The sequence below is a fragment of the Bos mutus genome, chromosome 3 (genome assembly GCF_027580195.1).
Source record: "Bos mutus isolate GX-2022 chromosome 3, NWIPB_WYAK_1.1, whole genome shotgun sequence".
In the NCBI taxonomy this organism is placed as follows: Eukaryota; Metazoa; Chordata; class Mammalia; order Artiodactyla; family Bovidae; genus Bos; species Bos mutus.
Window position 1 is genome coordinate 81236157 of NC_091619.1, and position 16257 is coordinate 81252413.

Sequence of the window (16257 nt, forward strand, 5' to 3'; positions counted from 1 at the left end):
TGTTGCTGTTTTGTCAGCTACAGCCCCAAAAGCTTTTTCCCTTACTCAGGTTCTTAGAACACCTATTTTCCTAAGGAATTCAATGATAGTTCCAAGTAAAAACAGTAAGTAGTACAACTAACTATTCCTGTTTCCTCTCACAGTCAACTCTAATTTCTTTCTGTGAGACATGATGTTTACATCACCAAATTTTCCACTGGTAAAAAATTCTTCATGCTTCTTAATTTTGAAATTTTTCATAAACTTTAAGGTTAAACTCTGGTTGGTAAATTTTTTGGACTAAGAACACTGGATAAGCTTTTCTTCATTGGTGTCAATTCTGGTGTTAAAGTCTTGAGCATTTACCGAAGCTTGCATGTGTTATAGATGGGTTCTCCGGTGTTTAATAAGGTGGGAATTTTGACTGAATTTTTTCCCACATTCGTGACATGTAAAGGGCTTCTCTCTTGTGTGAGTTCTTTGATGTGTGTGGAGATATGAATTTTGACTGAAGCTTTTCCCACACCAGGAGCATTTATATGGTTTTACTCCTTGGTGTGTTGTTAAGTGCTTATTAAGATCTGACCTCCATCTAAACCTCTTATCACACTGTTGACATTTATATGGTTTCTCTTCAGTGTGAATTCTTTGGTGCTTAATAAGGTCAGAGCTAACTCTGAAGCTTTTTCCACGTTCCTGACATTTAAAAAGCTTCTCTGTTGCACATTCTTTCATATGAAGCTCCTTAAATTTCAGCAGCTCTTCTTCCCACCAGTTGAAAAGTTTCTTTCTTTCCTTCACTGGAAAATCTTGGTGCCATTTCCCCAGCCTATGTACATCATCATGATTTTCTTTGCCTGTTGTTTTCTGATGAACATTCACACTGGCTTTTTTTTGATACTATGTCTCCTGGTGCTTGTATTTCTAAGTCAGAAAGACACATAGGTTGATGATTTTCCATGTCATTTTTCAGCTTTATCTCTGAAAGCAGATCTCCAGGATTGTCTTTGAACACTGGAGATCCTTGAATATATGGCTTTTCCTCTTGCTCTAAATAGGAGATTACTTTAGGTTTGGGGAGCACAAATAATGCTAGAAAGATGACAGTCTTATAGTTTTCGTGCATTACGCCATTGTAGAGGGCCTTCTGAGTGGGATCCAGTAGTTCCCATTCTTCCTGGGAAAAGTATATGGCCACTTCTTCAAATTTCAGCAAACTCTGGGACTCAGGCAAGATGAACTCAGGTGTCATTGTCCAATCTTTGATGTTTGTTTGCTCAGGAAAGGCTAGGATCTGGTAAGTAGGTACCACCCTCTCACATACAGGCTCAGGTACTTTGTGGGTATTTCTGCTCAGCAGCTCTTGTAGACCCTGGTGTATGTTCCAAACTCCTTCCTCCTGGGACATGCCCACTGGCTGGGACTCTGCTGGCTTCAGCTGGAAGCCTGGGGCCTCTGCTGCTTCTTCCAAGAGCACTGCCTCCTTTCCCAGCTCCTGGACTGAAGCTTTCAGATCTACTGTCATCATTCTGATCTAGGAACAATTCTGCTCCTGTGCTGGATACACCACCAACTCCAGATCTGACAACTGAGGCCCAGTCTGGTCTGGAACAAAATCAATGAAACAATCTTCTTCCTTTATCCTTCTGGGAAGATGAAGCTGGTCTTCATCTGGTCAGGAAGCTAGGATCCCACATGCCACAGGGCAACTAAACCTGATCCCCTCAACTAGAGAAAAGCCCAAGGGCCACAATGCAAGACCCTGAGTGCTGCAACTAAGACCAAAAGTAAAGAAATAATAATAATTTTTTAAAAAGCAAGAAGAGGGAATTCCCTAGGTGTCAGATATGGAGCAGTAGGTGAGGTTATGTACCCTCAAGAGGACTAGAGATGGGCTGTAGAGGCTGGTGTTTTTTTTTTTTTTTTAATTAAAAAAAATTTTTTTATTTTATTATTATTATTACTTTTTACTTTACAATATTGTATTGGTTTTGCCATACATCAACATGCATCCGCCACCTTGTACACATGTTTCCCATCCTGAACCCCCCTCCCACCTCCCTCCCCATACCATCCCTCTGGGCCATCCCAGTGCAGAGGCTGGTGTTTAAAAGCCCACAGGTCTGGAATTTAATAAGGACCTGGGGCTGGAGTCAGGACTTAGCTGCCATCCACAAACAGGAATCTGAGTGTCCTTCCACCCTCTCAGGTTCTCAGCAAGAAGAGAGAGTTAGTCCTCCCAGACTGGAATCATATAATTGGAACTTTATGTCTGTTGTACTACATAACGTGTGGGACCTGCATTCCGAAAGTAGCAAAATTCAAATCAATCCACAAACATAAAAAAGGATCTTATCTAGAGTCAGGGGACTCAAAACAGTACCTGAGCAGAGGCAACCAAATGGAGTTTCCCCAATAGATACCCCCTCCCACCCCTACAAGCCAGGTCTCATGAGTAACAATTCCTTGAACAAGAATTATACATGTGAGGAAATGCAATACCATTTAAGTACAACGTACACACTCCTGAAGAAATAAAGCTAATAGAACAATCTAAAAGAGAAATTAAAAATAAATTCACACTGGAGATGTGTGAATAAAGAAGAATGACATCATTAAGCATAAATAGGAGGTGGTGTTCTACCAGCATGACTCAAGCCAGTAAGGCATTCACACTTAGTCACTTGCACTGCCAGAATTTTTTCTCTCCAACAATCTGCTGAATGAGGTCCCTGTGGACCCACATGCCTGGCCCCAACTCCTGCAGCCCACTGGTGATTTCCTCTTTGGGAACCTTGGATATAAATGTGCTACCCTCCACTTCAACAGCATTTCCTAAAAATGAATTTCTAATAGAAGGGGTTGTGCAGGGGCTTTCATCCACTTCTACCTAGAAAATCCTCATTTTCTTAAGCAACTTCACCCCTCCATCCAGAGCACAGCAGGGGATGGGGTTTCAGGAAGGGGCAGAGGCCTTAATGGAAACACAGAAAAAGTTCTACTGCACCCTTCCCTCAAGGTTGCCCAGGGCCTTTTCCATGGTGACTTGCTTTCAGATTTGTCTATTGTTGTTTCAAAATTTCAACTCCACAGCCATCTTTTACATTTTGTTTATAAATCCAGACATGATTCAGCATGCAGAGTAATTTGCAAACAGAAGTATTATAATGTCAGTAGACAACATTGGTAGTTATGTGACAAGATACCACTTTTTTCTTATTAGAACTTTACAAAAAAATTACAGTAGTCTCCCCCTAAATCACAGTTTAACTTTCCTCAGTTTTAAATACTCATGGTCAACCTCAATCCAAAAATAGTAAATGGAAGAGAAATAGAAATAGAGAGAAACAAATTGTAAATTTTAGATTTCATACAGTTCTGACTAGTGTGATAAAATCTCAAGTGTCTTGCTCTGTCATGTCATTTGAATAATCCCTTTGTTTAGCATCTCCCATCCATTATGCACTTTGAACCCATCTAAGGTTATCAGATAGCTGGCTGTAGTATTGCAGTGCTGATGTTCCAGTGACCTTATTTTAAGTAATAATCGCCCTCGGAATAGTGCTGCTAGCCGTTTTGACACAGTAGAGAGAAGCTATGAAGTGCTTCCTTTAAGTGAAAAGGTGAAAGCTCTCTACCTAATAAGGAAAGAAAAAAGTCCTTATACTGATATTCCTGTGATCTACTTAGGGATATTCATTCTTAAGAATGGATGAAGGACTATTACTGTAAGAATTAATATTACTGTAATTGTAAAGAAGGAAAGAGAAATTTGCTAGTTTTGAGAAAGAGAAAACAGCTACTTTTGCTGTTGCATCTCAAATTATAAAAGTTGTAGTTGCAGCACCTGATAAGTGCTTAGATAAGATGGAAAAGGTAATAAATTTGTACAATAAGATATTTGGAGAGAGGAAAAATACAACCTTATAACTTATATTACAGTATATTATTATAATTGTTCTATTGTATTATTACTATTTTCAATCTCTTACTGTGCTTAAATTATAAATTAAACATTATTATAGATATATTTATGCAGAAATATAAACCAGTGCAGTTGATCCTTGATTAACTTGGGGGCTAGGGGCACTTACACAGAGTTGAAAATCCAAGTGTAACTTGTTGTCAAGCCCTCTGTATCCGAGTATCAATGCAATATTTTGCAAGCTTGAAAAGGAAGATCCTGTCGTATGCTGTAATATGGATAAACCTTTTGGATAGTATACTAAGTGAAGTAAGCCAGCTACAAAGATTCAATATTGATGATTTCATTCATATGAGGAATTCTAGAGTAGTCCATCATAAAAATAGGAAGTACAAAAGTGCATAAGGAGGGGATATTAAGTGTTGAGTTTCAGTTTTGTAAAATGAAAAGTTTTAGAGATCTGTTGGGAAACAGTATGAAGGGAATGGCTACACATTCCAGTATTCTGGCCTGGAGAATTCCATGAACTGTATAGTCCATGGGGTTGCAAAGAATTGGACATGACTGAATGACTTTCACTTCACTTTCACAACTGAATATTTTAAAATGTTTAAGATGGTAAATTTAATGTTTTGTAACTGCAACCACAATTAAAAATAAAATAAAATTTTAGACCCTGGAGGCAATATGCTAAAACACAAAAAACATTAAGTATGAAAAAGATATATAGGCAACCATTTGGAATTTCACATTATTCATATTGCTGTCTACTTCAGTAATGTGAACAATTAGATAATCTGCATGATTTTTCATTTTGTCTTCTCTTAAATGGGGGACAATAGCACAGAAGACTTTTGTGATGATAAAGGAGATTATGTGTGTATGAAAAGCACCCTCAGTTCAGTTCAGTTGCTCAGTCATGTCCAACTCTTTACAACCCCATGGACTGCAGCATGCTCAGCCTCCCTGTCCATCACCAACTACCGAAGCTTGCTCAAACTCATGTCCATTGAGTCGGTGATGCCATCCAACCATCTCATCCCCTTCTTCTTCCCCCATCAATCTTTCCCAGCATCAGGGTCTTTTCAAATGAGCCAGTTCTTTGCATGAGGTGGCCAAAATACTGTAGTTTCAGCTTCAACATCAGTCCTACCAATAAATACTCAGGACTGGTTTGATCTCCTTGCAGTCCAAGGGACTCTCAAGAGTCTTCTCCAACACCACAGTTTAAAAACATCAATTCTTTGGTGCTCACCTTTCTTTATAGTTCAACTCTTACATCCAAACATGACTACTGGAAAAACCATAGCCTTGACTAGATGGACCTTATTGGCAAAGTAATGTCTCTGCTTTTGAATATGTTATCTAAGTTGGTCATAACTTTTCTTCCAAGGAGTAAGTGTCTTTTAATTTCATAGCTGCAGTCACCATCTGCAGTGATTTTGGAGCCCTAAAAAGTAAAGTCTGTCACTGTGTCCATTGTTTCCCCATCTATTTGATATGAAGTGATGGTACTCGATGCCATAATCTTAGTTTCCTGAATGTTGAGCTTTAAGCCAACTTTTTCACTCTCCTCTTTCACTTTAAACAAGAGCCTCTTTAATTCTTCTTCACTTTTTGCCATAAGGGTGGTGTCATCTGCATATGTGAGGTTATTGATATATCTCCCGGCAATCTTGATTCCAGCTTGTGCTTCATCTAGCCCAGCGTTTCTCATGATGTACTCTGCATAGAAGTTAAATAAGCAGGGTGACAATATACAGCCTTGACGTACTCCTTTCCCTATTTGAAACGCGTCTGCTGTTCCATGTCCAGTTCTAACTGTTGCTTCCTGACCTGCATACATATTTCTCAAGAGGCAAGTCAGGTGGTCTGGGATTGCCATCTCTTTAAGAATTTTCCACAGTTTATTGTGATACAGTCAAAGGCTTTGGCATAGTTAATAAAACAAAAATAGATGTTTTTCTGGAACTCTCTTGCTTTTTCAATGATCCAGCGGATGTTGGCAATTTGATCTCTGGTTCCTCTGTCTTTTCTTTGCCTTTTTTTTTTTTTTGATAATGATACTATTGTGGCTATCTTTTTTTATTTTATTTTTTTTTTTTTTTCTAATTTTATTTTATTTTTAAACTTTACATAATTGTATTAGTTTTGCCAAATATCAAAATGAATCCGCCACAGGTATACATGTGTTCCCCATCCCGAACCCTCCTCCCTCCTCCCTCCCCATACCATCCCTCTGGGCCGTCCCAGTGCACCAGCCCCAAGCATCCAGCATCGTGCATCTAACCTGGACTGGCAACTCGTTTCCTACATGATATTTTACATGTTTCATTGCCATTCTCCCAAATCTTCCCACCCTCTCCCTCTCCCACAGAGTCCATAAGACTGTTCTAAACTTTACAATATTGTATTAGTTTTGCCGAATATCGAAATGAATCCACCACAGGTATACATATGTTTCCCATCCTGAACCCTCCTCCCTCCTCCCTCCCCATACCATCTCTCTGGGTCGTCCCAGTGCACCAGCCCCAAGCATCCAGTATCGTGCATCGAACCTGGACTGGTGACTTGTTTCATACATGATATTATACATGTTTCAATGCCATTCTCCCAAATCTTCCCACCCTCTCCCTCTCCCACAGAGTCCATAAGACTGTTCTATACATCAATGTCTCTTTTGCTGTCTCGTACACAGGGTTATTGTTACCATCTTTCTAAATTCTATATATATGCGTTAGTATACTGTATTGGTGTTTTTCTTTCTGGCTTACTTCACTCTGTATAATAGGCTCCAGTTTCATCCACCTCATTAGAACTGATTCAAATGTATTCTTTTTAATGGCTGAGTAATACTCCATTGTGTATATGTACCACAGCTTTCTTATCCATTCATCTGCTGATGGACATCTAGGTTGCTTCCATGTCCTGGCTATTATAAACAGTGCTACAATGAACACTGGGGTACACGTGTCTCTTTCCCTTCTGGTTTCCTCAGTGTGTATGCCCAGCAGTGGGATTGCTGGATCATAAGGCAGTTCTATTTCCAGTTTTTTAAGGAATCTCCACACTGTTCTCCATAGTGGCTGTACTAGTTTGCATTCCCACCAACAGTGTAAGAGGGTTCCCTTTTCTCCACACCCTCTCCAGCATTTATTGCTTGTAGACTTTTGGATCACAGCCATTCTGACTGGCGTGAAATGGTACCTCATAGTGGTTTTGATTTGCATTTCTCTGATAATGAGTGATGTTGAGCATCTTTTCATGTGTTTGTTAGCCATCTGTATGTCTTCTTTGGAGAAATGTCTATTTAGTTCTTTGGCCCATTTTTTGATTGGGTCATTTATTTTTCTGGAGTTGAGCTGTAGGGGATGCTTGTATATTTTTGAGATTAGTTTTGTCAGTTGCTTCATTTGCTATTATTTTCTCCCATTCTGAAGGCTGCCTTTTCACCTTGCTAATAGTTTCCTTAGTTGTGCAGAAGCTTTTAAGTTTAATTAGGTCCCATTCCTCTGTCTTTTCTAAAACCAGCTTGAAATTCTGGAAGTTCATGGTTCATGTACTATTGAAGCCTGAGATGAGTGCAATTGTGCAGTAGTTCGAACAATTTTTGGCATTGCCTTTCTTTGGGATTGGAATGAAAAATGACCTTTTCCAGTCCTATGGCCACTGCTGAGTTTTCCAAATTTGCTGGCATGTTGAGTGCAGCGCTTTCATAGCATCATCTTTTAGGATTTGAAATAGCTCAACTGGAATTCCATCACCTCCACTAGTGTTTTTTTGTAGTGATGCTTCCTAAGGCTCACTTGACTTCACATTCCAGGATGTTTGGTTCTAGGTGAGTGATCACACCATCTTGATTATCTGGGTTGTGAAGATCTTTTTTGTATAGTTCCTCTGTGTACTCTTATGACCTCTTCTTATTATTTTCTGCTTCTCTTAAGTCCATACTATTTCTGTTCTTTATTGAGCCCATCTTTGCATGAAATGTTCCCTTAGTGTCTCTAATTTTCTTGAAGAGATCTCTAGTCCTTCCCGTTCTGTTGTTTTCCTCTGTGTCTTCTCACTGATCACTGAGGAAGGCGTTCTTATCCCTCCTTGCTATTCTTTGGAATTCTGTATTCAAATGTGGGTATATCTTTCTTTTTCTCCTTCACTTCTCTTCTTTTCACAGCTATTTTAAAGGCCTCCTTATCACAGCTATTTTAAAGGCCTCCTTAGAAGCCATTTTGCTTTTTGCATTTCCTTTTCTTGGGGAGAGTCTCAATCCCTGTCTCCTGTACAATGCCATGAACCCCCCTAGTGTCTACCATACAGCAGAGGTTTGGTGGTCCTCACACACTCTCCCTCCCTGGTTCTCACCAGACTGTTCATGTGCTCAGCCGACTCCAAAGAGGAAAGAACACAAATGTCCAATAAAGGCAGATTAGATCCACAAATAAGTTGACATAAAATGGCATTTAAAGTCATGCTTTTTATTTTACAAGTCTAGTAATTTATGGACGGAGAGAAAATATTTTACTTTTATAAAATCTCCAGCAATGAAGCCACTTGTGTGCATGTGTGTATATATACATAAATGCATATATATACACACTTATATGTATGTGTGTATATATAATATATATTTAGGAAGAGCATTGCTGTAATTAACAAAGTACTAGGTCATAAATGTAACCATTTCTCTGAGTCTACATATGCTTCAATTGCACATGAAAACAAAGAAGTTGAGGGACCTTCTCTTTCCCTGAATGATTCAATCCCGCAGATACAGAGTAGAGCTGGGCTGCGGATGACTTGGACCTGGCAAAGTCAGGCCTCTTCCCAAGATGGCATGACTAGAAATTATTTGGATGGTTTATTTTCACAATGCCAGAGCCACCCTGAACAAATTGGCAATACTCAGCAGAATTAAACATAAGCTTACTTTAGGAGCCAACAGAGGGACCCTCACCCAGGTCCCTAAAGGGACAGGGGTGAGAATATTTGAAGGTAGCATTGTTTGCAGTAAGGGCTTCCTGATAGCTCAGCTGGTAAGAATCTGCCTGCAACGCAGGAGACCTCAGTTTGATTCCTGGGTCAGGAAGATCTGCTGGAGAAGGGATAGGCTACCCACTCCAGTATTCTTGGGCTTCCCTTGTGGCTCAGCTAGTAAAGAATCCACCTGCAATGCGGGAGACCTGGCTTCAATCCCTGGGTTGGGAAGATCCCCTGAGGCAGGGAAAGGCTACCCATTCCAGTATTCTGGCCTGGAGAACTCCATGGACTCTATAGTCCATGGGATCACAAAGAGTTGGACATGACTGAGTGACTTGCACTTTCACCTTCACTTTGTTTGCGTGGTGGGAAGTTGGAGGCAGCTTGGTGTTTATCACTAGAGAAACTGATAAATAAAACATGGTGGATGCATGCAGTAAAATTCAAGTTAAAAAAAATGAATTACTGAGTGGGAGAAAATGGCAGAGGAGTAAGATAGAGACATTGCCAGCCTCCCCACAAATACATAAAAAGCTCATCAAGATATGGAACAACTCCTGTGAAGCAACCTCTAGGCGACAGCAGAAGATCCCAGGCATTCAAGGGGACAGGCTAAGTTCCCTGCAATCAGAACACAGGCACAAGTCACCCCTAACAAGAAAGCAACACAAACCACTCAACCAACCTTTCGCTCCAAGGGTGGAGGCTGGGGGAGGAAGAAGGAATACGACCTTCAAGCCTGGGAAAAGGAGACCTCAAGTGGAGCAAGGTAGGAAAAAAATGATGAAAAGACAGATAAATACAGCACAAATGAAAGAACAAGGTAGAAACTTACAAGACCAAATAAATGAAGAGGAAATAAGTGATCTATTTGAAAGAGAATTGAGAATAATGATGGTAAAGATGCTCCAAAGACTTGAAAATAGAATAGAGAAAATGAAGAAACATTTAACACTGTTAATACAATCACCAAGGACATAGAATAAATAAAGAATAAGCAAACAGAGATGAATAATACAATTACTGAAGTTAAAAATACTCTAGAAGTAACTGATAGCAGAATAACTGAGGTAGAGGAATAGATAAGTGATCTGGAAGATAGAATGGTGGAAATAACTGCTGAAGAGCAGACTAAAGGGAAAAGAATGAAAAGAATTGAGGATAGCCTTAGAGACCTTTGGGCCAATATTAAATGCACCAACATTTGAGTCATAGGGGTCCCAGAGGAAGAAGAAAGAAAGGCACTGAGAAAATTTTTGAAGAAATTATAGTTGAAGACTTCCCCAATATGGAAAAGAAAATAGTCAATCAAATCCAAGAAGCACAGAGTCCCTTACAGGAGAAACCCAAGGAGAAACACTTTGAGAAACATATTAATCAAACTAACAGAGATTAAGCACAAAGAAAGAATATTAAAAGCAGCAAGTAAAATACAAGGGAAAACCCATATTATTAACAGCAGATCTTTCAGCAGAAACCCTGAAGGCCAGAAGGGAATGGGAGGATATATTTAAAGTACTGAGAAAGAAAAATCTACAACCATGATTACTCTACCCAGCAAAGATCTCATTTAAAATTGATGGACAAATCAAAAGCTTTATAGACAAGCAGAAGAGAATTTAGCACCACCAAACCAGCCTTACAACAAATACTGAAGGGATTTATATACTCAGCAAATGCAATAGAAAGGAAAGACCTACAAAAACAAACCCAAAGCAATCAAGAAAATGCCAATAGGAATATATATATGAATAATTATCTTAAATGTAAATGAATTAAATACACCAACAAAAAGATACAGACTGACTGAATGGATACAAAAAGAAGACCCTTATATATGTGGCATACAAGAGACCCACTTAAAACCTAGAGACACATACCGACTGAAAGTAAAAGGATGGAAAAAGATAGTCCATGTAATGGGAAACAAAAAGAAAGCTGGAGTGGCAATCCTTATTTCAGACAAAATAGACTAAAATAAAGAATATTATAAGAGACAAAGAAGGACACTACATAATGATAAAGGGATCAATCCAAGAAGAAGAAGACATAACCATTGTAAATACTTATGCACCCAACCTAAAAGTACCTCAATACATAGGGCAAACACTAACAGGCAAAAGAGGGGAAATTGACAGTAACACAGTAATAGTAGGGAACTCTAACATTCCATTTACACCAATGGACAGATCATCAAAACAGAATAAATAATAAAGCACAAACCTTAAATGAAACATTAAACCAAATGGACCTAATTGATATCTTCAGGACATTTCATCCAAATGCAGAAGAATACACTTTCTTCTCAACTGCACATGGAACATTCTCCAGGATAGATCACAGCTTGGGCCACAAATCAAGCCTTAGTAAATTTAAGAAAATTGAAATCATACCAAGGATCTTCTCTGACCACAATGCTATAAGACTAGATACCAAATATAGGGGAAAAAAACTGTCAAAAACACAAACTCATGGAGATTAAACAGTATATTACTAAATAACAAAGAGGTTACTGAAGAAGTAAGAAGGGAAATCAAAAGATTTCTAGAAAGAAAAGACAATGAAAACAGACCCAAAATCTATGGAATTCAGCAAAAGCAGTTCTAAGAAGGAAGTTTATAGCAATACAGTCCAACCTCAAGAAACAAGAAAAGTATTGAATAGACAACCTAACTCTACATCTAGAGCATGTGGAAAAAGAACAAAAAAACCCCCGAAGTCAGCAAAAGGAAAGAAATCACAAAAACCAGAGCAGAAACAAATGAGGAAGAAAAGAAGGAAACAGTAGCAAAGATTAATAAAGCTAAAAGCTGGTTCTTTCAGAAGATAAGCAAAATCGACAACCTGTCAAAAAATTTACAGACTCATCAAGAAAAAAAGGGAGAAAAATCAAATCAACAAAATTAGAAATTAAAAAAGAGAGGTTGCAACAGGCAACAGAGAAGGAAATGGCAAGCCACTCCAGTATTCTTGCCTAGAGAATCCTGTGGACAGAGGAGCCTGGTGGGCTGCTTTCCATGGGGTCGCACGGAGTCAGACACGACTGAAGTGCCTTAGCATGCATGCACTGGAGAGGGAAATGGCAACCCACTCCAGTATTCTTGCCTGGAGAATCCCAGGGACAGAGGAGTCTGGTGGGCTGCTGTCTATGGGGTTGCAGAGAGTCAGACACAAGTGAAGCAACATAGCAGCAGCAGCAGCAACAGACAACACAGAAACACAAAGGATCATAAGAGAATATTATGAGCAACTATGTGCTAATACAATGGACAGCCTAGAGGAAATTGACAGATTCTTAGAAAAGTTCAACCTCTCAAGACTGAACCAGGAAGAAATAGAAATTAAGAACAAGCCAATTACAAACACTGAAATCAAAACTGTGATTTAAAAAATTTCCCCCAAAACAAAAGTCTAGGGCCAGAGGGCTTCACAGGGGAATTCTACCAAACCTTTAGGAAAGAGTTAATGCTTATTTTCCTGAAACTCGGGTTTCCCTGATAGCTCAGATGGTAAAGAACCCACCTGCAAAGCAGGAGGCCCTAGTTTGATTCCTGGGTTGGGATGGTCCCATGGAGAAGGGATAGGCTACCCACTCCAGTATTCTTGGGCTTCCCTTGTGGCTCAGCTGGTAAAGCTTCTGCCTGCAATGTGGGAGACCTGGGTTCAATCCCTGGGTTGAGAAGATCTCCTGGAGAAGGGAAAGGCTACACACTCCAGTTTTCTGGCCTGGAGAATTCCATAGACTGTATAGTCCATGGGGTCGCAAAGAGTCAGACACGACTGAATGACTTTCACTTTCACTTTCCAAAAAATTACAGAGGAAGAACACTTCCAAACTCATTCTATGGGGCCACAATCAGCCTGATACCAAAACCAGGCAAAGACAACACACAAAAAAGAGAATTACAGGCCAATATCACTGATAAATATACATACAAAACTCCTCAACAAAATTCCAGCAAACAGAATTCAACAACACATTAAAAAGTTCATGATCAAGTCAGGTTTATCCCAAGGAGCAAGGATTCTTCAATATACACAAATCAATCAACATGATAAACCACATTAACAAATTGAAAGATAAAAACCATATGATCATCTCAATAGATGCAGAAAAAGCCTTTGACAAAATTCAGCAGCCATTTATGATAAAAAATGCTTAAAAAATGGGCATAGAAGGAATCTACCTCAACATAGTAAAGGCCATATATGATAAGCCCACAGCAAACATTATTCTCATTGGTGAAAAACTGAAAGCATTCCCTCTAAGATCAGGAACAAGACAAGGGTGTCTACTCTCACCACTATTATTCAACAGAGTTTTGGAAGTCCTAGCTAAGGCAATTAGAGAAGGAAAAGAATGAAAAGGAATCCATATTGGAAAATAAGAAGTAAAACTCTCACTGTTTGCAGATGACATGATACTATACATAGAAAACCCAAAAGAAACTATCAGAAAATTATTAGAGCTAATCAATGAATTCAGCAAAGTCTCAGGATACAAGCTCAATACACATAAATCAGTTGCATTCCTATATACTAACAATGAAAAATCAGAAAGAGAAATTAAGGAATAAATCCCATTCACCATTGCAGCAAAAAGAATAAAATACCTAGGAATAAAACTACCAAGGAAACAAAAGAACTATATATGGAAAATTATAAGACACTGATGTAAGAAATCAAAGACAACATAAATAGATGGAGAGATTCCATGTTCCTGGGTAAGAAGAATCAATATTATGAAAATGACTATGCTACCAAAGGCAATCTATGGATTCAGTGTGATCCCTATCAAATTACCAATGGCATTTTCCACAGAACTAGAACAAAAAATTTCACAATTCATATGGAAACACAAAAGTCCCTGAATAGCCAAAGCAGTCTTGAGAAAGAAAAATGGAGCTGGAGGAATCAACCTTCCTGACTTCAGACTATGCTACAAAGCTACAGTCATCAAGACAGTATGGTACTGGCACAAAACAGAAATAGAGACCAATGGAACAAGGTAGCCCAGAGATAAACCCACATACCTATGGGTACCTTATTTTTGGCAAAGAAGGCAAGAATATACAATGAGGCAAAGATAGCCTCTTCAATAAGTGGTACTGGGAAAACTGGACAGCTGTGTGCAAAAGAATGAAATCAGAATGCTTCCTAATGTCATACACAAAGATAAACTCAAAATGGATTAAAGACCAAATGTAAGACTAGAAACTATAAAACCCTTAGAGGAAAACATAGGCAAAACACTTGGTGACATAAATCAAAGGAAGATCCTCTATGACCCACTTCCTAGAGTAATGGAAATAAAAACAAAAATAAACTTAAAAGGCTTTGCACAGCAAAGGAAACTAAGAACAAGGTGAAAAAACAACTCTAAGAATGGGAGAAAATGTTGCTCCTGCTGCTGCTAAGCTGCTCTAGTCATGTCCGACTCTGTGTGACCCCACAGATGGCAGCCCACTAGCTTCCACCTTCCCTGGGATTCTCCAAGCAAGAATACTGGAGTGGGTTGCCATTTCCTTCTCCAATGCATGAAAGTGAAAAGTGAAAGTGAATTCGCTCAGTCATGTCTGACTCTTAGCGACCCCATGGACTGCAGCCTACCAGGCTCCTCCGTCCATGGGATTTTCCAGGCAAGAGTACTGGAGTGGGGTGCCATTGCCCTCTCCGATGGGAGAAAATAACAGCAAATGAAACAACTGACAAAAAATTAATTTCCAAAATATACAAGCAGCTCATACAACACAATACCAGAAAAAAACAAGCACCCCAATAAAAAAGTGGGAAAAAGACCTAAACAGACATTTCTCCAAAGAAGACATACAGAGGGCTAACAAACACATGAAAAGATGCTCAACATCTCTCATTATTAGAGAAATGCAAATCAAAACTACAATGAGATACCACCTCACACCAGTCAGAATGGACATCATCAAATAGTCTACAAGCAATAAATGCTGGAGAGGGTGTGGAGAAAAGGGAACCCTCTTGCATTGCTGGTGGGAATGTAACTGATACAACCACTATGAAAGACAGTATGGAGATTCTTTACAAAGCCAGGGAAAAAACCACCATATGACCCAGCAATCCCACTCTTAGGGATATACCCTAAGGAAACCAAAATTGAAAGACACACGTGTATCTCAGTGTTCATTGCAGCACAGTTTACAATAGCTAGAACATGGAAGCAACCTAGATGTCCATCAACAGATGAATGGATAAAGAAGCCGAGGTACGTATATACAATGGATGACTACTCAGCCATATAAAGGAACGTCTTTGAGTCAGTTCTAATGAGGTGGATGAACCTAGAGCCTATTATACAAAATGAAGTAAGTCAGAAAGAGAAATATAAATATCATATACTGACATATATATATATATATATATATATATATATATGGAATATAATATAAATGGTACTGAAGAATTTATTTACAGGGCAGCAATGGAGAAACAGACATAGACAACAGACCTATGGACACAGTGTGGGGGAGGAGGGAGAGGGTGAGATGTATGGAGAGTGTAACATGGACGCTTACAATACCATTTGTAAAATAGATAGCCAATGGATATTTGCTGTGTGACTCAGGGAACTCAAGCAGGGGCTCTGTGACAATCTAGAAGGGTAGGATTGAAAGGAGATAGGAAGGATGTTTGGGAGGGAGGCGACATGGGTGTACCTATGGCTAATTCTTGTTGATGTATGACAGAAAATCACAAAATTCTGTAAAGCAATTATCCTTCAATGAAAAAAGTAAAAAAATAAATAAAATGAATAAAAAAGAAAACATAAAAAGAAAACAAATTACATGTGCATGAAAACCTACACAGATCTTTTAAAAAGAATGCTGAGTATAATTGAGGTGTAAAGCATAGTTAGATTTACATAAACTAAGGACACAATCCTCCAATTTCCTTCCTTTTTAAGCCTCAATCTTGGAGTAGGAAATGGCACCCCACTCCAGTATCAGTTCAGTTCAGTTGCTCAGTTGTGTCCGACTCTTTGCAACCCCATGAATCACAGCACACCAGGCCTCCCTGTCCATCACCAACTCCTGGAGTTCATTCAGACTCATGTCCATCGAGTCAGTGATGCCATCCAGCCATCTCATCCTCTGTCGTCCCCTTCTCCTCCTGCCTTCAATCTTTCCCAGCATCTGGGTCTTTTCCAATGAATCATTTATTCCAATGAGTCATCCAATATTAGGGAATATCAAATTTATAGCTGGAACAATCATATTGTGATTATTTAAGAAAGCATTCATATTTTAAGAGATAGATACTGAAGTTTTTAAGGGTGAAATGGCATGGTGTCTGTGATTTGCTTTAAAAATTTTAACAAAAGGAAAAGAATAAAAGATTAGGTA

At 39.0% G+C, this 16257-nt stretch overlaps 1 pseudogene; it reads right to left on the minus strand.

Annotated features, from left to right (window-relative positions):
- Positions 1-360: 360 nt before the first annotated feature.
- LOC102264735 (zinc finger protein 75A pseudogene) lies at positions 361-1504 on the minus strand (annotated as a pseudogene).
- Between the last annotated feature and the right edge of the window lie 14753 nt (positions 1505-16257).